Here is a 23246-nt window from a genome sequence, read left to right as displayed (position 1 = left end):
ACACTTCCCTGATGAAATCTGTTTTCTTCCTGGCTTTAAAATTAGTCATTTACATTTTGTTTTGAAAGAGTGGATGTTAGAGGAGTAGAAACAGGATTCAACAAGTTGGATTATTTGTTGTAGAGAATGTTAATGTTATAACCAGAGCAATGAAGTGCTGTTTACACTTGCTAGGAAATTGTGATTGTTTCAGTTTTAGTTTTATTTTCATTTTTTGTCACTAGTCTTATGTAGGGTCAAAATTGTCAAGAGTGTACCTTTAGAAGAGTACAAGGTAGACAAGTTAGCTGGAGGACTTCTACAGGACTATGTCAAAGGAAGGGTTCCATTTAACAAACAGTTGTTGTCTCAATAGACACTTACCTGGCTAGAAAGGACAATTTTCTTTGTTTGCTCTTTTTGACCGCTGACATTTATTTTCATTTTTTAACTTTCTATTTTGAGATAATTATAGATTAGCAGGAAGTTACAAAAATAGTGCAGGGAGGTCCTAAGAACCCTTCACTCAGTTTTCCCCAGAGGTAACATCTTACATAACTACAGTATAATATCGAAATCCAGGAAATCGACATTGGTACAACCCACAAACTTTATTCATGTAGGAAGGACTTTTTAAAACAAGAAATAATTCCGAACAACCACAGTCTTCCTCTAGAACCTGACCTTCTTACTGGGAAGTACCTGAGTGTTGTTTATTGAGCACTTCTCCACACTTTTCAGGGCAAACTCACCTGGAACTGAGCCTTTTTTTTTTTTTTAAATAAATACATTTATTTATTTATTTATTTTTGGCTGTGTTGGGTCTTTGTTGCTGTGCACAGGCTTTCTCTAGTTGCGGCGAGCGGGAGCTACTCTTCGTTGCAGTGCACGGGCTTCTCATTGTGGTGGCTTCTCTTGTTGTGGGAGCACGGCCTCTAGGCGTGCGGGCTTCAGTAGTTGTGGCTCATGGTCTCTAGAGTGCAGGCTCAGTAGTTGTGGGGCACGGGCTTAGTTGCTCTGCAGCATGTGGGATCTTCCCAGACCAGGGCTCAAACCCGTATCCCCTGCATTGGCAGGCGGATTGTTAACCACTGTACCACCAGGGAAGTCCAAACTGAGCTCTTTTTAAAAATTACATTTCTTCTAAAAGATTATCTTCATGAAGTCCAACCTGTTAAGGACAGAACAAAGTTATTGTTTCATTTTATGAAGTATACAAAAACTAAATGGTAAAACCATATGGGAAGGCAGAAATCAGTTGGCACAAATTATTTAGAAAGCTGAGTGAGGCAGGAGTTCTCTTACTCGTTTCATTATTTAAGAGGCCTTTTAAGACAGAAGATACTGTTTTTTATTTCCTCATGTAAGATTTGCCTGAAAAGTCACAGGTATGTGGCAGCAAGACTAGAATTTTCAAACAATGTTTTTCCTCAGAGTAACCTTCAACCCATTGAGTTATAACCTCATCTGAATGAAACCACAGGAGTTTTCCCTTTTCCCCTTTTTCCTGGTTAACTGTTTTCAAGTTGTACATACATGGATCACAATTCTTGTAGAAGGAGGCAAGACACACACACACACACTCACATGAGTTGTTTTGCTTTGTTTTCTTCTCATGGTGTACTTATGCTATTTTGAGTGTAAAGACCAAAATATTCTTTTTTTTTAAATTTATTTATTTCTTTATTTTTGGCTTCTTTGGGTCTTCCTTGCTGCGCGTGGGCTTTCTCTAGTTGCGGCGAGCGGGGGCTACTCTTCGTTGTGGTGCGTGGGCTTCTCATCGCGGTGGCTTCTCTTGTTGTGGAGCATGGGCTCTAGGCCCCCGGGCTTTGGTAGTTGTGGCACGTGGGCTCAGTAGTTGTGGCTTGAGGGCTCTAGAGCGCAGGCTCAGTAGTTGTGGCCCACGGGCTTAGTTGCTCTGTGGCATGTGGGATCTTCCCGGACCAGGGCTCGAACCTGTGTCCCCTGCATTGGCAGGCGGATTCTTAACCACTGCCCCACCAGGGAAGTCCCAAGATCAAAATATTCTGAGGTGAAAACAATGCTTTACTTTCCAAAATTTATATTTTATTAGCAACAAGAAATTATTGAGATATAAGTGACCTACAACTCTGTATAAGTTTAAGGCGTACAGCACGATGGTTTCATTTACATACGTATATTGTGAAATGATTACCACAGTAGGTTCAGCTAACATCCATCTTCTCTTATAGATACAATAAAAAGAAAAGAAAGAAGAAAAGAATAAAGGGAAAAAAATTTTCTCCTTGTGATGAGAACTTACAGGATTTACTCTCTTAACCTCCCTATATATCATACAGCAGCATTAGCTATGTTATATCCCTAGTGTTTACTCATCTTACAACTGGAAGATAAGTAAATACTTATATTACTTATAAGTATTACTTATAATTATAAGTATATTACTTATAATTAGCAATGAATTTAGCTTTGTGGGATAAGGATGGAACACCATAAATGTGGAAGTACTACCTTAAGGTTAATAGTAAACCTGATACTGTCTAGAATAGATCCAAGACTGATCTGAAGTTTCAACTAGAATTTCATCCAGCATACTTTCTGCTTCTTAGGTCTTAATGCTGGTTGATAAAAGGAAAAGTAAACTGCTTTCTGATAACTAATTATCACAGAAGGCTTTCTACTCAAAACGTAGATACGTTTTATTCTTGGGTTCCTCTGTTTTTGAAGGAGTCAATGTTTATTGGAGGGAGGTTTATATCAATTATCTAATCAGAAGCAGACCCCGGACTCTGCCAGAGATATTTTGGAATGTATGGTCTACTTCAAAGGAAGGTTCCATGTCTCTGTACCCAGATGAACCCAGTTTTTCATAGTGAAGAGCAAAGTAATTAGATTTTCTTTTTCAGAGCAAAAATTATTTTTAGGCTGAATCTAATGGGTCATATTTCTCCACTCAGTAAATCTTGCAATTATCACTCTTCTCTGGAAAATGTAACTGAATGACCCACCACTGTGCCAGAGCTTCTGTGGGTTACCACAGAAGCAGGTCAGATCACAGCCATGCTCCAGGAGGCTGCTGGATGCAACGTGAAGTTGGTGTCTGTGACACACTCCAAGATCGAAACCAAGCAGTCAACCAGTGGCAGTAGTCCACATGCCAACATTTTTGTTTATTTGTAATGGAAAACTTTAGGAGGGAAAAACAGGAGACTGGGTGCCAGAGGTATGTGGTAGAGATTTCTATCATGTTCAATCACTGAGGAAAATCTGAACTGGCCACTCTAAAGAGGGCCTTTCTTTGAAAGGAAAGGCAGTAAATCCAGATCCAAATCCTAGACAAATGTCTTCTACTCCTCTCCTCTGTGAGCTCTCCTGATGCTGCTAAAAGAAAGAGGAACTGAGGACAAGGAATCTGACCAGGGCGAGGAGTGACCCCAGATGAGGCCCAGGATAAAGAAGCAAGGGCCTAGCATGGAGAACACATTTGAGGCATAAATGGCTCTCTCTGGGAAATTAAGGAGGATTCTCCACGCCGTTCTATGCCCTCTCACTCCACTACCTTAAGTCTCAGCTTGGATGTCACTTCCTCAGGAAAGCTTAACAGATCCAAGTTTGGCTAATAACCTCTTTCTGTGCTATGACAATGCACGATTCTTTCTCTAGAGCAAGATTATCACACTGCATTATTGTGATATTTGATTTTCATGTCCCTACTAGACTGCAAACTTAATAGGACTGGGACAATGTCTCTCATGTTTATAATTTTATTCTCTTTGCTTAACACTATGTCTAGCACATAGTGAATCCTATAAATGTGTTGTTTTGAGCTGGTGTCATGAGGCCCAAATGACATCCACACCCTTAGTGTTTGGGATACTACAGATTGCTTAACAAAAGTGTTTATCTTCAGAACCTCAACCCAGCCCAACAGTGTTGAAATCATCTCTGTCAAGTTTTGTAAAATTCAGTTAACAGCTAAGAAGCTATTGTGTAGAATCATTGTAGAACCCCACAATGACTACACATAAAACACATGCTTTTAAAGAAAAGATTAAGATAGCCATGAAAATATACCCTAAAAGAGAACAGGAACTGAAATAATGGATCTAGTGAAAATCAGACATGGTCTTATAATTTTGTTAATGTGCTTATGTTTCACCCTTCTACTCAGTTCAGTTTGATTTTCATGAGAATTTGGATCTAAAAAGGGAATTTTGAGTCCATGTCTGTATATGTGGTAACCAGAAACTTCTAAGGCATAGTCTAAGTGTAACTTCAGTCCATACTGATAAGGGTGGTCTGTCTACACTATAGAAAGGTTAAACTGACTGATCTGATGATTTCAACACTGTGCAGATGGACAGTAATCTGAAAGCTATGAATAGAGCTGCCCTTTTAGCCATTTTACTCCCAAGTCTGTTGGTTTCCACAGGAAAATATTCAGTTCTGTTTTTTTTGGGGCTGTGTTGGGTCTTCATTGCTGCCTGCAGGCTCTCTCTAGTTTTAGCGAGTGTGGGTGTGTGGGCTTCTCATTGCGGTGGCTTCTCTTGCTGCGGAGCACGGGCTCTAGGCACGCAGGCTTCAGTAGTTGTGGCACATGGGCTCAGTAGTTGTGGTGCACAGGCTTAGTTGCTCCGTGGCATGTGGGATCTTCCGGACCAGGGCTCGAACCTGTGTCCCCTGCATTGGCAGGCGGATTCTTAACCACTGTGCCACCAGGGAAGTCCTCAGTTCTGTTTTTGCAAAGAAGAGCAATAAAATCTAGGAGAAATCTGTCACAGGTAAAAATAGGTTGAGCACATTTAATCTTCCAGATAAAATACTTCTGGGACTAAAAGACTGCTGAAAGATATATGAAAGTCTAGATGTTGGATGATCCTATTCAGTTACCATTATGGGATATACAGAATATTGGAGGAAATCTTATATAGTACAAAGTATATAGAAAGTAGTGTATAGTATAGAGAAAAATCATCTTCTCAGCTACTGGAAGAAGACTTTTTGACCGTATTATCCATTAGAAATGTTTAGATGATCTGAAGGTCTATCTTGCACCTTTAGTGATTAATATAATTTAAAATGAGATTCTCTGTAAACACTAGATGTCCACAGTTGCCCAATTAAAAAAAAAATCTATGTGTTACTTTGCAATATTGGCCAAATATTTTTTTCCTGGAAGGTGGGGTAAGAAGAAGCAGGGGGTGGTGGAGAACTATAGAAGTTTTGACTTTAAAATATATGTGAGCATACCCATTATTTTGAAAGATTTAAAAGAAGACTAATAATGTAACATGTTGTTTTACATTAATCTTAGACTACATTTATAATTAATTTAAATATAAAACTAAGGCTAAACAACTGTCAGTATTATGATTAAAAATTATACCTTAACAACTAAAAATAATAATGATATTATTTTAAAATAAGGAAAGGAGGGACTGTTAAAAAAAGTGTTAAGTGTACAAATTTCCCTGTGTCTTATAGTAGAGAGTCAGGTAATGTCTAAAGATAACATCTGTAGTTCAAACAACAACAATTATAACCCCAGTCTGTCTTCTATCCATCCATCCATCCATCCATCCATCATTTCCTTGTTTCCTTCAAAGATTTAGCAAGTAATTCTTATAAAAATGGGTAAACTACAGCACACCAAATTCTCCTATTGGCCAGACACTTATATTATAGGGGAAAGTCCTAAACTATTAACAAAACAGTTAAGACTAAAATCACAAAACAACTGACAACTTTGTGACTTTTCACCAAATTCTTGCTCAAGATGGCGCCCATCCTTGGGCAACTCTGTATTATTTTAGATAGAGTACTGCTTGCCAAGTTGAAGTGATACTTTGAAGGGAAATCAGAAATGTTCATTTTTAGAATTTTCTGTTTAATGAGATGCCAATAGCTATCTTTTACTATGCTAATGTCTGGGCCCAGAATGAGGTTTGCCAGGTATGTGGGAAAATGTTATACCTCCTTGTTTTGTTCTGACAGTTTGTCTGGTGAATGACAATGAGTAAATGGAATGAAGAGAGACTTTCTAGAATTTCTAGAATCATGTGTCTAAACAAGACATGAGTTTGATCAGTTCACTTGTCAAACTTGTTCCCCAGCATGGTACAAACAAGACATTTAGTAGACTGATGGAGATTTTATTCTTCAGTTGAATGTCATAATGTGGTGATTTTCATAAGAAATTTGACAAAATTTAATGTTACCATTTTTTAAAAGAAAAATACTAACTAGCATACACTTGGAATGTTGTAGGTGTTTGATAATTGTCATATGAATGAAAGCTAACACTATAAATAATTTATGACATTGATACCTCCTTGTATAAAAGTATTTCAAATTTCTAAAACAGGGCCTCTTACCATCACTTTTTCAAACTTCCTCCCCAGACCTTAAAGCAACTTGTGCTACTTCATTTGAAGAGAATTAGGTATGTTTTATTGCATTTTTTGTACTCAGCTTTCTATTTTGTGATACAGTTGGTCGTGTCTATCTCCCTGACAAGGTTGTAAGTACTTTGAAGGCAAAAACTATGCTTTAATTTACCTTTGTTTCCCTCCCTCTCCACTGTGACTAGTACAGTACTTTACACATGGAAGCTCTGGACTCAGGTCAATAATTGTTGAGTTGCCTTGAGATGAAATTGTCGGGTAGTTTCATAGAAAACTTCCTATGTAGTAGGCTTGTGATAAGGATCAAATGTGATCATGACAGTGAAAGTTTTGACACTATGAAGTTTTAAATTGGTGTTAGTGGTTATTATCGCACCCATCCGTAGGTTGGAAATTTTAACTCAGAGCCCTTAAGCAAAAATTCTAGAGTCTCCATTTATCTCATTTACCCATTATCTTTCACCAAATAAACTAATCTCCTCTGTGGGTCATGCTACCCACCCCAACTGTCTCCTCATCTATGTTCCTTGAAATGCCAGAGTTGCTGAAGGCTTGGGGAAATTTTATTTTTCACATTATCCTCCTATGTATACACTGACATAATCTCAAAAGAAAAATTTGCATAATTTTTACATAAAAGGTGTTTGTGAGGACAAAATCAAACAAGTAACTAAGGCCTTAAGCACTCAACAGAATGAATACAGTACCTAGATATTTGCATGTTTCACTGTTTACAGGGCAGCAAACATCTGCATGAAAAGTAAAAAATTCAGCCCCTTAGATAACTGATTCCAAATTGCCAAACATTAGGTATCTTGTCATCCACATCTGGTTGATAGAATGTGAATTTTTCCCCTTTTTTACCAGAAGGCTTCAGCCTTAGATAAAGCATGGACTTTTCCACTTTTTACATGGTACTTGGTGTTGTAGAATTCAGCTTTTGTGCTGTTCTTTTTTCCCTTTCTTGCTATTGCCTGGATCTCATTAGAAACCATTAGTGATGTAATACTAAACCTATGGAATCTTAAACATGCTTTTAAAATCCTGTGGAATAAAGATGTCTCCTACCAAACCAAAAATGCAGTGGGAATAGACAAAGTTACATTTCTTTAAGAAAAAATGACTCATTTCATAGTTTCCAAACTGTTTTGACTGAAGCTTCTCAAAATAAACTTTCTGCAATATGCAGCCTTTGATGTCTGACTTTGAAAAAAAAAATCATTTCTCAAAGATACAATTCAATCCTTTTTGGGTGTTCATGTATTTTTGCAGATTAACCTACTTTTATTTCAACCAGTGAATGACACAATATTAAATAGCCATCAGAATAAAAATGAAAAGTATGTTTGAAGTGGTCTTAACTCCTACATAAACCAAATATAAAGAACATGCCATATGATTTTTTAAATTACCACAAAAATAGAATTTCCAGAACATTACCAGAAAGGGGATTTGGTCCATTAAGAATAACAAAACAGTTTAGATGTCATGAAAGTGGAAGATTAGGAGTGCAGTTAAGCTTAGTAATGATATTTTTGATTCATATGCTATTTCCTAGGCTAGGCAACATTTTTAATTTTTCACAGTCCTGAACTTTAATCCTTGAAGGGTAATTCAAGTTTCAGAGCTTACATGCTGCAATTTGTTTGGGGTGGCAAATTGCCATTGACTTGCCTCCGAGTTCTTTTGTACTCTTCCAGCTGGGGGACTCAAAGGTGGTCATTTATTAAGTCCAGGTCTACATATGGCCACTGAAACAACTGGTTTTCAATCAAATCTTTAAAAAAATCCAAACAACCTGTTTTTGTGCAGTTGATCAGATTGATTTAAGACATCAATTGCTTCTGTTCAAACAACAGTGAATGAAATAACTGGGTAACTGAACAACCTTTTCTTTCTTTCCTTCTTGTTTCGAGTGTTTCCCTTTGGAGTGGTAGCAAGAGGCTAGATTAAGATGTGCATTCTAGTTCCAACTCTTCCACCTCTGTCTGATGCTTGGCAGGTTCCTTAACCTCTCAAGCCTGTATTTTCTCTTCTATAAATGGAGAGAAAAAACACTCTCCTCATGGGTTTGTTTGAAACAATAAAAAAGGATGTGTGGCATTTGACACACACTTAGTATATAATAAATATAAATTTCTTCCCAGTTGTCATTCAGTTGCTCACATGGAGTCTTCTGCTTTTTCCATTTTCCATCGTAATGATAACTTCTCAACAAAAAAATGAAGAGACTATTTGATATACAAGTCATTAGACTATTATAAGTATTAGAATCTAAGATATATCTCACTTAGTCAAATTTGAATTCTAGAGCCCAGTGTCTCTGATGATGGCAAGAAGGGACCACTGTGGGAATTTATACCTTGAAACTTTTAAAACCTCTAGAACTTAATGTTATCTTTTTTTTTTTTTAAACATCTTTATTGAAGTATAATTGCCTTACAATGGTGTGTTAGCTTCTGCTTTATAACAAAGTTAATCAGTTATACATATACAATATGTTCCCATATCTCTTCCCTCTTGCATCTCCCTCCCTCCCACCCTCCCCATCCCACCCCTCTAGGTGGTCACAAAGCACTGAGCTGATCTCCCTGTGCTATGCGGCTGCTTCCCACTAGCTATCTATTTTACATTTGGTAGTGTATATATGTCCATGACACTCTCTCACCCTGTCACACCTCACCCCACCCCCTCCCCATATCCTCAAGTCCATTCTCTAGTAGGTCTGTGTCTTTATTCCCGTCTTGCCACTAGGTTCTTCATGGCTTTTTTTTCCCTTAGATTCCGTATATATGTGTTAGCATACTGTATTTGTTTTTCTCTTTCTGACTTACTTCACTCTGTATGACAGACTCTAACTCCATCCACCTCATTACAAATACCTCCATTTCATTTCTTTTTATGGCTGAGTAATATTCCATTGTATATATGTGCCACATCTTCTTTATCCATTCATCTGTCGATGGACATTTAGGTTGCTTCCATGTCCTGGCTATTGTAAACAGAGCTGCAATGAACATTTTGGTACATGACTCTTTTTGAACTATGGTTTTCTCAGGGTATATGCCCAGTAGTGGGATTGCTGGATCGTATGGTAGTTCTATTTGTAGTTTTTTAAGGAACCTCCATACTGTTCTCCATAGTGGCTGTATCAATTTACATTCCCACCAACAGTGCAAGAGAGTTCCCTTTCCTCCACACCCTCTCCAGCATTTATTGTTTCTAGATTTTTTGATGATGGCCATTCTGACCGGTGTGAGATGATATCTCATTGTAGTTTTGATTTGCATTTCTCTAATGATTAATGATGTTGAGCATTCTTTCATGTGTCTGTAGGCCATCTGTATATCTTCTTTGGAGAAATGTCTATTTAGGTCTTCTGCCCATTTTTGGATTGGGTTGTTCGTTTTTTTGTTATTGAGCTGCATGAGCTGCTTGTAAATCTTGGAGATTAATCCTTTGTCAGTTGCTTCATTTGCAAATATTTTCTCCCATTCTGAGGGTTGTCTTTTGGTCTTGTTTATGGTTTCCTTTGCTGTGCAAAAGCTTTTAAGTTTCATTAGGTCCCATTTGTTTATTTGTGTTCTTATTTCCATTTCTCTGGGAGCTGGGTCAAAAAGAATCTTGCTGTGATGTATGTCATAGAGTGTTCTGCCTATGTTTTACTCTAAGAGTTTGATAGTGTCTGGTCTTACACTTAGGTCTTTAATCCATTTTGAGTTTATTTTTGTGCATGGTGTCAGGGAGTGTTCTAATTTCATACTTTTACATGTACCTGTCCAATTTTCCCAGCACCACTTATTGAAGAGGCTGTCTTTTCTCCACTGTATATGCTTGCCTCCTTTATCAAAGATAAGGTGACCATATGTGCGTGGGTTTATCTCTGGGCTTTCTATCCTGTTCCATTGATCAATATTTCTGTTTTTGTGCCAGTACCAAACTGTCTTGATTACTGTAGCTTTGTAATATAGTCTGAAGTCAGGGAGCCTGATTCCCCCAGCTCCATTTTTCGTTCTCAAGATTGCTTTGGCTATTCGGGGTCTTTTGTGTTTCCATACAAATTGTGAAATTTTTTGTTCTAGTTCTGTGAAAAATGCCAGTGGTAGTTTGATAGGGATTGCATTGAATCTGTAGATTGCTTTGGGTAGTAGAGTCATTTTCACAATGTTGATTCTTCCAATCCAGGAACATGGTATATCTTTCCATCTATTTGTATCATCTTTAATTTCTTTCATCAGTGTCTTATAATTTTCTGCATACAGGTCTTTTGTCTCCTTAGGTAGGTTTATTCCTAGATATTTTATTCTTTTTGTTGCAATGGTAAATGGGAGTGTTTTCTTAATTTCACTTTCAGATTTTTCGTCATTAGTGTATAGAAATGCAAGAGACTTCTGTGCATTAATTTTGTATCCTGCTACTTTACCAAATTCATTGATTAGCTCTAGTAGTTTTCTGGTAGCATCTTTAGGATTCTCTATGTATAGTATCATGTCATCTGCAAACAGTGACAGCTTTACTTCTTCTTTTCCGATTTGGATTCCTTTTATTTCTTTTTCTTCTCTGATTGCTGTGGCTAACACTTCCAAAACTATGTTGAATAATAGTGGTGAGAGTGGGCAACCTTGTCTTGTTCCTGATCTTAGTGGAAATGGTTTCAGTTTTTCACCATTGAGGACAATGTTGGCTGTGGGTTTGTCATATATGGCCTTTATTATGTTGAGGAAAGTTCCCTCTATGCCTACTTTCTGCAGGGCTTTTATCATAAATGGGTGTTGAATTTTGTCGAAAGCTTTCTCTGCATCTATTGAGATGATCATATGGTTTTTCTCCTTCAATTTGTTAATATGGTGTATCACATTGATTGATTTACGTATATTGAAGAATCCTTGCATTCCTGGGATAAACCCCACTTGATCATGGTGTATGATCCTTTTAATGTGCTGTTGGATTCTGTTTGCGAGTATTTTGTTGAGGATTTTTGCATCTATGTTCATCAGTGATATTGGCCTGTAGTTTTCTTTCTTTGTGACATCTTTGTCTGGTTTTGGTATCAGGGTGATGGTGGCCTCGTAGAATGAGTTTGGGAGTGTTCCTCCCTCTGCAATATTTTGGAAGAGTTTGAGAAGGATAGGTGTTAGCTCTTCTCTAAATGTTTGATAGAATTCCCCTGTGAAGCCATCTGGTCCTGGGCTTTTGTTTGTTGGAAGGTTTTTAATCACAGTTTCAATTTCAGTTAATGTTATCTTAAAGCCTTCTTTTCCTTTCCTTTCCTTCAGAGGCCCTTTTAAATCTATTATCCGATAATGTCTCTAAACTCTTCTTGAACCTATATTCCCAGTACCAGCACTGCAAATAATGTTTTCCAAGTGTTTACTACCCATAATGTGAAGAGATTCTTCTATTATTTGGCCTGAAACTGTCATTTCAAAGCATCAAGATTGAGATAAAGCAGGGAATGGGAGATGGGAAAAGGGCAAGGCAAGTAACATTTGTAAGATGAGAGCAAAGTTGAATAGAAAATGAATGGGGTCGGGACTTCCCTGGTGGTGCAGTGGTTAAGAATCCTCCTGCCAATGCAGGGGACACGGTTCAAGCCCTGGTCCAGGAAGATCCCACATGCCGCAGAGCAACTAGGCCTGTGTGCCACAACTGCTGAGCCTGCACTCTAGAGCCCACGAGCCACAACTACTGAGCCTGTGTGCCGCAACTACTGAAGCCCATGTGCCTAGAGCCCGTGCTCCCGCAACAAGAGAAACCACCGCAGTGAGAAGCCTGCGCACCACAACGAAGAGTAGCCCCCGCTCGCCGCAATTAGAGAAAGCCCACGCACAGCAATGAAGACCCAACGCAGCCAAGAAAGAAAGAAAGGAAGAAAGAAAGAAAGAAAAAGAAAATGAATGCGGTCATACATTCTGGTAGACTTGGACTTTGATTCCAGCTGTCTCATTCTAGTTCGTAGAGCTGTTAAGAGGATGTTGTGTACCCAGCTAAAGCACATCTGCTTTGCCAAATTTGTTAATGCTACTAGAAAATTAATTTTGGATTTATTCTTTCAAATCATTTATTTTAATGAGTAATTAGGATAGTTCAAGGTCTTTAAATTGCTATAAAATATCTAAGTATTAGAGAGGGAGATAAATTAGTATATTTTTTCTCTGTGTAAGGATAATTTCATAATCTAACTTTCAGATTTGTAGAAGTCTTATAATATGTATATTCCTGTTTTTTTTCCCTGTAGCTTTTACTTATTGCTAACCATTTTTATTGCTGAGGGCACCTGCTATACTACTTTAACACAGTGAGTCTCAAACTTTAGCATTGGAATCATCCGGGGAACTTGTAAAACACAGATTGCCAGGCCCCTTCCCCTGTCTCTAATTCAGTAGTTGTGGGAAGGGGCCCCAAAGTTTCACAATTTCTAATAAATTTCTATATGACACTGATGCTGCTGGTCTGGGGACTACATCTTGAGGACCACTAGGGTGGTATGACGTTCTAGATAAGCATCAAACCCCAAGAGCTAGGTTTCAAGTTGTGCACAAGTGGTGTAAACCTTCCCATGTCAAAGAAAAGGGAAAGGTGATTGGGAGCATCAAGGTTTTCTACATTGCAGGGCTTCCTCAGGGTGAAATTTCTCATTCTTTCTGAGCTAACCTCTTGCTTTTAGCTGGATTTCAAGAAAAATGTAAGAAGCAGGAAATGAATCTTTATAAGACAGAGGCAGGCCTAAGTTTGCTTAGTGTATAATATGTATATTCTTTCAGAATAATATGGAGATTTCTCCTTTAGTGAAGTCAATTGGAGTTGATTGTTGGTTTGTGAGACTTACAAGATTATATTCAGTTATACAATTAATGCAAAGACCTCTACTTGCAAAATAACACAAGGTCATTTTATACTTACAACAAAAAATGATCTTGGCCCTTCCTGTAGATTAATCTCCCAAATGATTTATGAGTCATTAATAGCTCAGTACTTAGACCCAGGGGTCAGAGTTAAGTATTGCATCTGAGAGGGGATACCTCTACAGACTAACCAGAGGAGATGAGACATGTTGGGGGAAATAAATGCATATTTCTCAATTCTTCATTGACTGTCTTTTCCTCCACAGTTTCATTATCACCATTTTAATTCAGGTTTCAAGAATCTCCAAACTTATTTCCATACTAGCTGGTCCCCTCAATCTTCCCAAACTATCATTTGTATAAAAAATCCTAACCCCTACTGTCTACTCCAAAGAATAAAGTGTGAAATGGACATCCAAGGACATAATCAATACAACCCACTTCCCCAAACCCTCCCAGCCAGGCTTTTGAACATGCTCACTCGTGAATTCAACTTGTGTGTTTCTGCTCAAACGGCTTTGCTCTTTCCCTGAGCAAGAGTGAAATGTCCTCACTCCTTTCTTTTGCTAGTTATCTGAATGTTAACTCTTCTCTAAGAGCCATCTTCTCCGTGAAGCCTTTCCTGAGTACTGCAGCCCGTCTCATCCACAGATAGCAGGGCTCCTCCACTCCACCCTTCATCCTTTTACCCTTGAGGAGACTGAGGTCTGCAGAGTTCGTGACTTGCCCAAAGTTACATGGCTAGTTAGGAGTGTCACCAGAACCTAAAATTGAGGTCTTTTCACATCTAACCAGTACTTTTCATTATGCAGCAACAGTTGTCTGAATTACTTAAACTAATCATGATAACAGACATTTTACTTATAATAGTTTTTGGATTGTTGATTAATTGTTCACAAGTATGTAACCGGCAAACAACAAAGTTCTTCCTGGGTTACTCTTTCTTTTCCAAGTAAAATTATTAGGGCCTCCATCTCCGTATTTCTGGGAATCCCCAAGAAAGAGACAGAGTGGTGGGAATGCCTATGTTTTTCCGTCACCTCCTGCTCCAAATTCCTGTCACCCTCTTACAGCTTTCCATCCCTTCCTGTCTTTCTCGGCTTCACCCTGAGCATGGAGAAATTCCTTTTTTCCTCATTCCTCAAAGCTATGTTGTTTAAAACAGACTCTGATGAATGGTTTCAAGTGGTAGAGGGACCTTACAGTATAGTCCAGACTGGATCACAGTTTAAAATGAAATATTTTAAATCAGAAGTTACATGAGACTGGTATATGAGAAAGAAATCAGCTTTTTAGCTCCTTGCCTTAATTCTCTCCCAAGTGACTTGGGGTTGGAGGTGTTGTTCATCTTTTACAGAAGCAAAGAAAGGTCAAAGTACTTACATAAACAAAACAAAACAGTTTACAAGCAGCTCATGCAGCTCAATATCAAAAAAAAAAAAACAACCCAATCCAAAAATGGGCAGAAGATCTAAATAGACATTTCTCCAAAGAAGATATACAGATTGGCAACAAACACATGAAAGAATGCTCAACATCACTAATCATTAGAGAAATGCAAATCAAAACTACAATGAGGTATCACCTCACACGGGTCAGAATGGCCACCATCAAAAAATCTAGAAACAATAAATGCTGGAGAGGGTGTGGAGAAAAGGGAACCCTCTTGCACTGTTGGTGGGAATGTAAATTGATACAGCCACTATGGAGAACAGTATGGAGGTTCCTTAAACATCTAAAAATAGAACTACCATACGACCCAGCAATCCCACTACTGGGCATATACCCTGAGAAAACCATAATTCAAAAAGAGTCATGTACCACAACATTCATTGCAGCTCTATTTACAATAGCCAGGACATGGAAGCAACCTACGTGTCCATCGACAGAGGAATGGATAAAGAAGATGTGGCACATATATACAATGAAATATTACTCAGCCATAAAAAGAAACAAAATTGAGTTATTTGTAGTGAGGTGGATGGACCTAGAGTCTATCATACAGAGTGAAGTAAGTCAGAAAGAGAAAAACAAATACCGTATGCTAACACATATATATGGAATCTTAAAAAAAAAAAAGTCATGAAGAACCTAGGGGCAAGACGGGAATAAAGACGCAGACCTACTAGAGAATGGACTTGAGGACATGGGGAGAAGGAAGGGTAAGCTGGGACAAAGTGAGAGAGTGGAATGGATATATATACACTACCAAATGTAAAATAGATAGCTAGTGGGAAGCAGCCACATAGCACAAGGAGATCAGCTCTGTGCTTTGTGATCACCTAGAGGGGTGGGATAGGGAGAGTGGGAGGGAGGGAGACACAAGAGAGAAGAGATATGGGGATATATGTATATGTATAGCTAATTCACTTTGTTATAAAGCAGAAACTAACACACCATTGTAAAGCAATTATACTCCAATAAAGATGTTAAAAAAAAAAAAAAGATTTGTAAGAGGAAAAGGGATGAGGGTGTCCTGTTAGCTGCAGGGTTTTTGTAAAAAAACAAACAAACAAACAAACAAAAAAAACCAGTCATCTGCCCTAGGCTTATGCCCCTAGTAACTCTAAGACACAACAAACATTTTGACATTAGTTTTTCTTTAACTTGGTCCAGATTGAATTTTTAGGCAGTGCTCCCTTCCTCAATGACCAAGGCAAATTTCAGGGGTCAGTGGGTATATTTTTCACCTTCAATTTCTGCATACATAGTTAGGAAAATAATCCAGCACTAGTATACAGAATGCAATGAGATTAGGAAGAGGACAGAAGCAGAACATGGGAATTTGCTGACATTTACTGAGTGTTTTCTTCATGTCAGGTGCCATACTACTTCATGGTACCTCATTTAATTCCCACAACAGCCGTGCAAAGTAGACGCTTTCCATTTTAACAGAGGAATTAAACAATCTGCAAAAGTCATCCAGCAAATAAGTGGCAGATCTGAAATTCAGACCCAGATCTGCCTGACTTTATACATTTGCTCACGCCTCAAAACAACTAAAGAAATTGCAGTGCCTGGCCAGATGACAATAGTAACGGTCTAGGCACAAAAGTATATGAACGACAAAAACAATAGTGGGAATGGAAGCAAGGAAGCCCTCATGACTGAAACAGCCCAAGTAGAATCCTCAGATTTGATGACTATTCATTGTATTTGTATTGAGAGAAGGGGTGAAATTTAAGATAATATTGATATCTATATCTGAGTACCAGAAGTAAGAAGAAGCAAGAATGTCAGTCAGAGATGTTATTTGAGGAAGATGTTGGTAAATCCATGATAGGAGATGGTGGAGGTGAATTTTCTTTAATCCTTTTTTTCTGTTTGAAGCTACTTGATTTTACACAAACTCAGAGGACCTCCTGCAGAATCTGAATTGGGTGTACCCAGTCACTGGGCCTTTATAACCCAAGAAGGGCAACGTGTTCAATATACTATCATCCAGAGCCTTTTGGGGCAGCTTTTTTTCATTCATTTTGCCTGTGAGTGGGCAAAAGGGGCAGGTATCTGATTTTTGTTACTGCATAAAGGTTGTTACAGTTTTGTTGATGTGAATGGATAAACATTAGCATCTGAACGGCAACTACATGATGTCTAAACAGAGGACTCTGTGGCAATTTTCCTAGTAAAAAGTTGTTGAGTTTGGCAATCCTCACTCTGTTCCAGTCAAACATTTTCTTAGCCATATTAGGTTATATGGAAATAAGCCAATAATCACAGCTGGTGTATGAGTAGGTTTCTGTACCAAGACAGTTTTCTTGGGAGCCTTTTCTCACTGGTTTAAAAGGAATAGAGACAAATGTGGCTCAGAGTATATTTTCAAATATGACTGGAAAGGAAAATAAAATCTTGCCAATCTCAAAATTATTAGGAATAGCAGTTGAGACCAAAATCAGATTTTTAAGCTGGAAGACTTGGGAAGATTTTGGTATTTATTTGTTTCTTATTGAAAGTCTGTATCAATTTATTAAAAGCCCAACCAAACTTATCACCGATGCAGAGGAGGATATCAGAACAAAATCACATTAGCTATCTCATGATTTTCCACTCTTGTGCTTATTACTCAGTCTCTGGGGTTAGAAATTCAGTTTGGGGCTTCCTTGGTGGCACAGTGGTTAAGAATCTGCCTGCCAATGCAGGTGACAAAGATTCAATCCCTGGTCTGGGAAGATCCCACATGCCGCAGAGCAACTAAGCCCGTGTGCCATAACTACTGAGCCTGCATGCCACACCTACTGAGCCCATGTGCCACAACTACTGAAGCCCATGCACCTAGAGCCTGTGCTCTGCAACAAGAGAAGCCACTGCAATGAGAAGCCCACGCACCACAATGAAGAGTAGCCCCCGCTTGCCACAACTAGAGAAAGCCCGCGCACAGCAATGAAGACCCAATGCAACCAAAAAATAAATAAATAAATAAATTTATTTTTAAAAAAAGAAAAGAAATTCAGTGTTTGAGTTCTGGACCCACTGCGTTACGAGTAATCATAGACATTGGACTTAATTTCATTTTTGTCAAATGGAGATGATATACTCTGTATCTCATAGCGTTCTTATGAGAATCAAATAAGATAATGCATGATTCAGCTATTACGATGGGAAGCATATTTGTGTGCTTTCCGTGCTTTCTCTTTCAAACTACTTTTAGAGGAAAGTGGTAGCAGCAAGTTATTTAACTGGTTGCTTTGGTATAGGTATCTGCCTTTCATTCAGAACTTACCATATTCTGCTTAACAGCTAATAAAAATTCACCCATATATTCTTTCATTTATTCAGTTAATTGAGCAGTTAGCCAATGACAAGCTCTTAATGAATATCCTCTCTGAAAATAGGTGATAAACCTGTAAAGTTTCCCTGACTGTCTTGTCACTAGATATTCCTTTGAAATATTTTGACTGTTTCTTGTCCATTTGTTCATTTTATACATATTTGTTGAGTGATTACTATATCTTAGGTAATTGCAAAGTGCTAGGGGATCAGTGGTTTAAAAAATAAAGGCAGGCATGCCTTCATGGAGCTTTCAACCTGGTAGGAAAGACAAACATTAAATAAACAGATATCCAAACATAAATGTCATTACAAATTGTAATTGTACATGAAGATAAATAACAGAGCCATGAAAGAGAATAACACGAAGGAAAAAAATCTTAAAAATCTGTATATCTAATACAATAATTTTAATTTGCTATATCTTGGCAATAAATGGATAGGATACTTAAAGCTTTTAACATGTATCTTGTGCTTGTGCTATAACACAAAAATCAGTGTTTTGTGAGTATTGCAAAACCTTTGACTTTGAGGGTTTAAGGAAAACTAAGGATTATCCAGGTGAGAAATGTGCTGGTATTACTAAGGAAGGGTAGGGGAATCATTTTAGTCTTAGAAAACAGCATGACCCAAGGCTCTATGGCCTGCAAGATTTGGATCCATGCAAGATATTGAAAGAAAGCTAGTGCGACCAGATCACAAAAACTGTGGTACCAGAGGAAACTGGAGATGTATGTTGGGCCAAATCACAAACAAAAGTGTGGGTTGTGATAAATAATTGAATATATAATCTAACTGCACTATGAAGGTATAGAGGTATTTTAAGCAGGGCAGTTATCTGATCAGATTAACGTTTTTAAAAAGATCATTATTTGCAGAAAGCCAGAAGATTCGAATAAAGAGACCAGTAAGGCATCTCCTGAATGGCCCAGATGAGATAAAGTGGCTTGGATTAGAGTGGTAGCAACAATGGTGAAGACGAATGGACTGTTTCTAGTAAATATTCTGGAGGGAGGATCACTAGACTTAGTAATTTATTGCATGGGGAGTGGCAGAGAATAGCTGGTGAGGAAGAAATGTCTGGAGAGGCTCCCAAGTCAGGGCTCAAGCGGCCCAGTGAATGCTGGTGCCATTTTTGAAGATGGGAACAATTCAGGGATTATCGACTATGTTCAATTATATTCTTTTTGCCAAAAGAAAAAGGAGGAGTTCTTGAATATTTTGTGAGTTGTTGAGAGGAAACAAAAGTGTAAAGTATAAACCCCACCTTCAGAGTACTTGCACCCTAAGCATTAAGCCCACTATTGGCACTTCCTAACCAGACCTTCTCAAACCACCAGTGGCTCTCCTATGATGCTATGGGTTACCTCACTACTAGAACTTATTCCTTCTCTTCCCTTCCACTGTGTGTATCTACATATAATGTGTTTGTTATAACAGTTTAATTTGCTACACTTTTGAATTATCTCATTTCTCAAGGCCCAAATTGGTTAATCTTGAAAATTAGGTTCTTAAAGACAACTTTTAGGGGGAGTTTTTCTATAATCTTGGCAGTGAATGGATGATACCAGAGGCCTTTACAATTTTGTCTTGCTATATTATTTGCTGTAACTCATTTACAAATATTTTGGTGACATTGTAGTTACTGTCCCAACTTCTCCAGTTGGTTATTTGAAAACAAGAATTCACATAAAGAAAATGTGATCAGTTTGATCCCTTGGAATCACCCTCTACATTACTTAGCAGTTAAAAACAAAGTGATCGAGATTTAGGGATAAAGATTTATGTACAAGAATGTCCATTACAGCATTACTTATAATAGCCCAAACTTGAAATATATGTCCAGTGATAGGGGAATGATTATATAAGCAATGACATTATTAATCATGTTAAATGAATGGTGTAGGAAAATATGTATAAGTGAAAAAACTGAACACATAACATAATAAATTTGTTTTTAAAATAGGATCATATGTGTTAGTGAAGAAAACCAGAAGGAGATATATTTAAACTTTAAAGTAATCTTAGGGCAGGAGGGATTAAGAGACTTTAAGATTGTTTTCTACATATATTTCTATATTTTCTAAATTTTCTATAATATAATGAAATTCATATTTGTATATTCTCCATAATAAGATGTATAACTAATAGCTTTCAGAGATAGGTCTGACTTTACAGATTTAATGATCTGGAACCTTTTGCAATAGAGTAGAATAGAAACAAAAGTAGTCTTGAAAAGCATCAGTATTTCAGCCTGCCAGTAAATAATTGATGAGTACTGCATGAGTTGCTATGGGGATGTAAATGGTATAAAAATGTGATTGCTCACTCAGGCATCTTATGATCAAGTGCCTGCACTCCTGGATTTCCCTCCTTTGGATTCAAATAGCCTGAAAACATAATAAGGACCGTTTTTATTTTCATCTCTGAGCTTTTCCTTTTGAGGCACATCAGGAAATGAAAGGGCTCAGAGAGAGAGAAGAAAAAAGACACTGCCCAAACAACCTAAGTATCTGTGCAGCCTTGATACCATTTAAATTCTGGCTAAATTTAATGTTTTCCTCTCTCACACTTGTAGTATATTTCACATAATGTATTTATAGTTCTATCCAAGATTCTAGGATGGCATTTGTATGTAAGCTTAGTTGTTTTGAGTTACAGTCGTTATTTGCTTTTCATTCTTTAGCAGTGATTTGTCACAATCACATTTTATGTTCCAAACATGTAAGGATTGTTGTCTTGTCTCTGAAAAGTACATTTTCCTATGTTTTACAGTTATATATATGTCAGCTCTATTCAGCTTACATGTGCCTTCGTAATGCCAGAATTTCCATTTCAAAAGACAGAGAGCTGCCCAATGTGAAATTATTTGGTGGCAGTTGCCCAAAAGGTTTTGTTGAACTAATTTATCTTTTTCACTTAATTCAATCAACTCAGCTATAAATGTTGTCTCTGATGAGGCTTCTGTTGGTATTTTTGTTGGCATATGAATAAAGACAGATGCTATGTTTAAAAAATGCTGTTCTTTAAAGATAAATTTATTGTAGGATGTTAAATTTGAAATATTGTATTAATGTGAAAATGGTTTTTATTGATCCGTGTCTTCACTCCATGCTCCGTTTGTTTAACCACACACAGTTTTTTAAAAGATAGCAGCCTGGGTTTAAGTTTGTGGCTATAACAGATTGACGCTGGGATATTGTCCACATTACCATCAACCATCTAATATAATTGCCAATAAAATTGTTAGTACCAGGCTTCAGCGAGATTCTGATTGTCCTCTTTGTATCCACTTTCAATCTGGTCCCAGAAAGAATGACACTGGATAATGAATCAAGATTTAGAAATGGAAGAGTTTGAACATCTGGAGACTTCATTTATTTATTCACTAACACATATTTACCGAGAAACTAATATGTGCTCAGAACTGCGCAAGGCACTGGGGATACAGAAGTGAAGAAGATGTTAAGAGAGTAGATCACATGTTAACAGTTCTTACCACAAAGAAAAATTAAAAAAAAAGAACTCAAGCCAAAATACAACAAAAAAGTGAATAAGATATAAATAGTTTAATATTTATTGATTTTCTCACTAGGGAGTTAGCTCTGTGAGGGCAGAGATCTTGTCGCTCTCTGTCTCTGCTACATCCTTAGCAACTTCCATTTCTTAACTGGAAATAGAATCTCAAACTGGGCCTGATGTTTTGTCTCATGATATAGAAATAGAAGAAGAGCAGATCTCGAAATTTTTTTCTCCACGTGTCATGCCTGCGGAATGATATTCACAGGGAAGCCTCACTCATGGGAACACACATAGGAAAGCCTTTTCTTCCACTCAAGAAGGATTCCAGGAATAAAGCTGAGTGAGAAGCAAGTTTATAGAGATAACCTTGAATCCTTCCTAATGTTTTTAAAAACAGTAAATCACATGAAACCTCAAATTTCTGATGGTACACTTCACAGGTAATGATGCTGAGATCGAGACTTCATGTGGAAAGCCACTGTGGTGGGCCACCATACCTTGACAGATCTATTTTGATGTTCAGATGCTTTGGGGTTAGGATGGTTACTTGAAGGATTTATCAGTTGTAACACTCCCCCCACTATGTTATTACTGCAAAGACAGTACAAATTGCAAGGGTCAGAAAGAATCAGTTCTCAGGATTGTCATTTTGAAAATTTTTATCCCATGATAGCAGTTGGGAACCAAATCAGTGGATTCATCTGTTTTCTAAAAATAAATGTAGTGATTGATTTGTCTTAAAATAAAAAATAACCAGCTCCTGCTGAATGAACTTGGTTGTTAAGTAACCAACAAGAGGCAGAATGATGTTCTGCAAAGAGAACAGATTTGGGGACCTGGATCTACTCACCACTAGCTGAGAGGCCTTGGGTAAACCATTTAACCTCTCCAGGACTCTCTAGGTCCCAGTTATAAAATGTTGCCAATAATATTTGTCTTACTGATCTCCAGGCTTGACATGAAAATCATTTGGGAAAAGGAATGTGAAAGTTCTGTTTACTGTAAAATTGCTATCATTTGTATTCTTAACCCACTGGTGATACCACTAGTCACTTGGAAATCGGTCCACAAATGGCTGATCTCATTGATGATAGTAGCATAATTGCCCTGTGACCAACCCACTTCGTCCCTACCAAGCATTCCAGACATTTCAGTGCAGAAACAAGGTCTCTGGGAAAAAGTCAAAAGGAGACTGATCAGAGGAATTCCACTGGCCCTTCCCAGGGCCCTGTGCACAAAATGGTCCCCTGTGCATTGTTATTTTGCTGTGTTTGCCGATGTCCAGTTTCCAAGACCACAAACATTCCGATAACTGGGTGATGATGAACAGAGACAGAGTGAGTGTGATGTTTTACCAGTTTTCTAGTGTAAAGGCCTCTGTATCTCATCCATGGGATTACAGCCTTCACTGGCTACTCTTTGAGTTAAATGTGCAAATGAATTATGCAGAGACTGATTTTTTTTAAATGCTGAGGAATGACATCAACCAGCAAATTTTTTTCAGGGCTACACACATTGATGGTTTTGCCTTTGTTACATGGGTAAGACAAGGTGATTCTAGGTTCTGACCTGAGCCCACAGCCCTACCACTGTTCAGATTCCGTGTCAGAGTTTTGTGCTTCACAATGACTGGATTAGGTCTTGGCACACAGCCCTGGAATGGAAGAGAAAGTTGGGCAGTGCTAGCTGGTTAGAAGGTAGAGAAGAGGAACAGGATCATTCCACTTTCAGTGTTATTTTGCTTTGT

General features: G+C 37.9%; 1 protein-coding gene and 1 long non-coding RNA gene across 11 annotated transcripts in view; one reads left to right on the top strand and one right to left on the bottom strand.

The window, feature by feature from the left end:
- Positions 1-23246, top strand: part of CALD1 (caldesmon 1) — a 180672-nt gene that overhangs the window by 33242 nt on the left and 124184 nt on the right. Inside the window, exon 2 of one of the 10 annotated variants that reach the window (XM_059933325.1) lies at positions 6363-6403. The exons of 8 other annotated variants lie outside the window; for them this stretch is intronic. The gene's annotated coding sequence lies outside the window, so the exon portion shown is untranslated. Of the gene's footprint in view, positions 1-6362; positions 6404-23246 lie in introns of those variants that run through there. One more of the 10 variants, XM_059933323.1, reaches the window with a different exon arrangement.
- The window catches only part of LOC132371783 (uncharacterized), a 39117-nt gene continuing 16950 nt past the window's right edge, over positions 1080-23246 (bottom strand). The window contains exon 3 of the long non-coding RNA XR_009504968.1: positions 1080-1150. This is a non-coding gene — a long non-coding RNA (uncharacterized LOC132371783). The remainder of the gene's footprint in view (positions 1151-23246) is intronic.

This window comes from Balaenoptera ricei, chromosome 9, assembly GCF_028023285.1.
Source record: "Balaenoptera ricei isolate mBalRic1 chromosome 9, mBalRic1.hap2, whole genome shotgun sequence".
Taxonomy (NCBI): domain Eukaryota; kingdom Metazoa; phylum Chordata; class Mammalia; order Artiodactyla; family Balaenopteridae; genus Balaenoptera; species Balaenoptera ricei.
The sequence above is the reverse complement of the archived record's forward strand: the minus strand, read 5'-3'. Positions and strand labels throughout refer to the sequence as shown.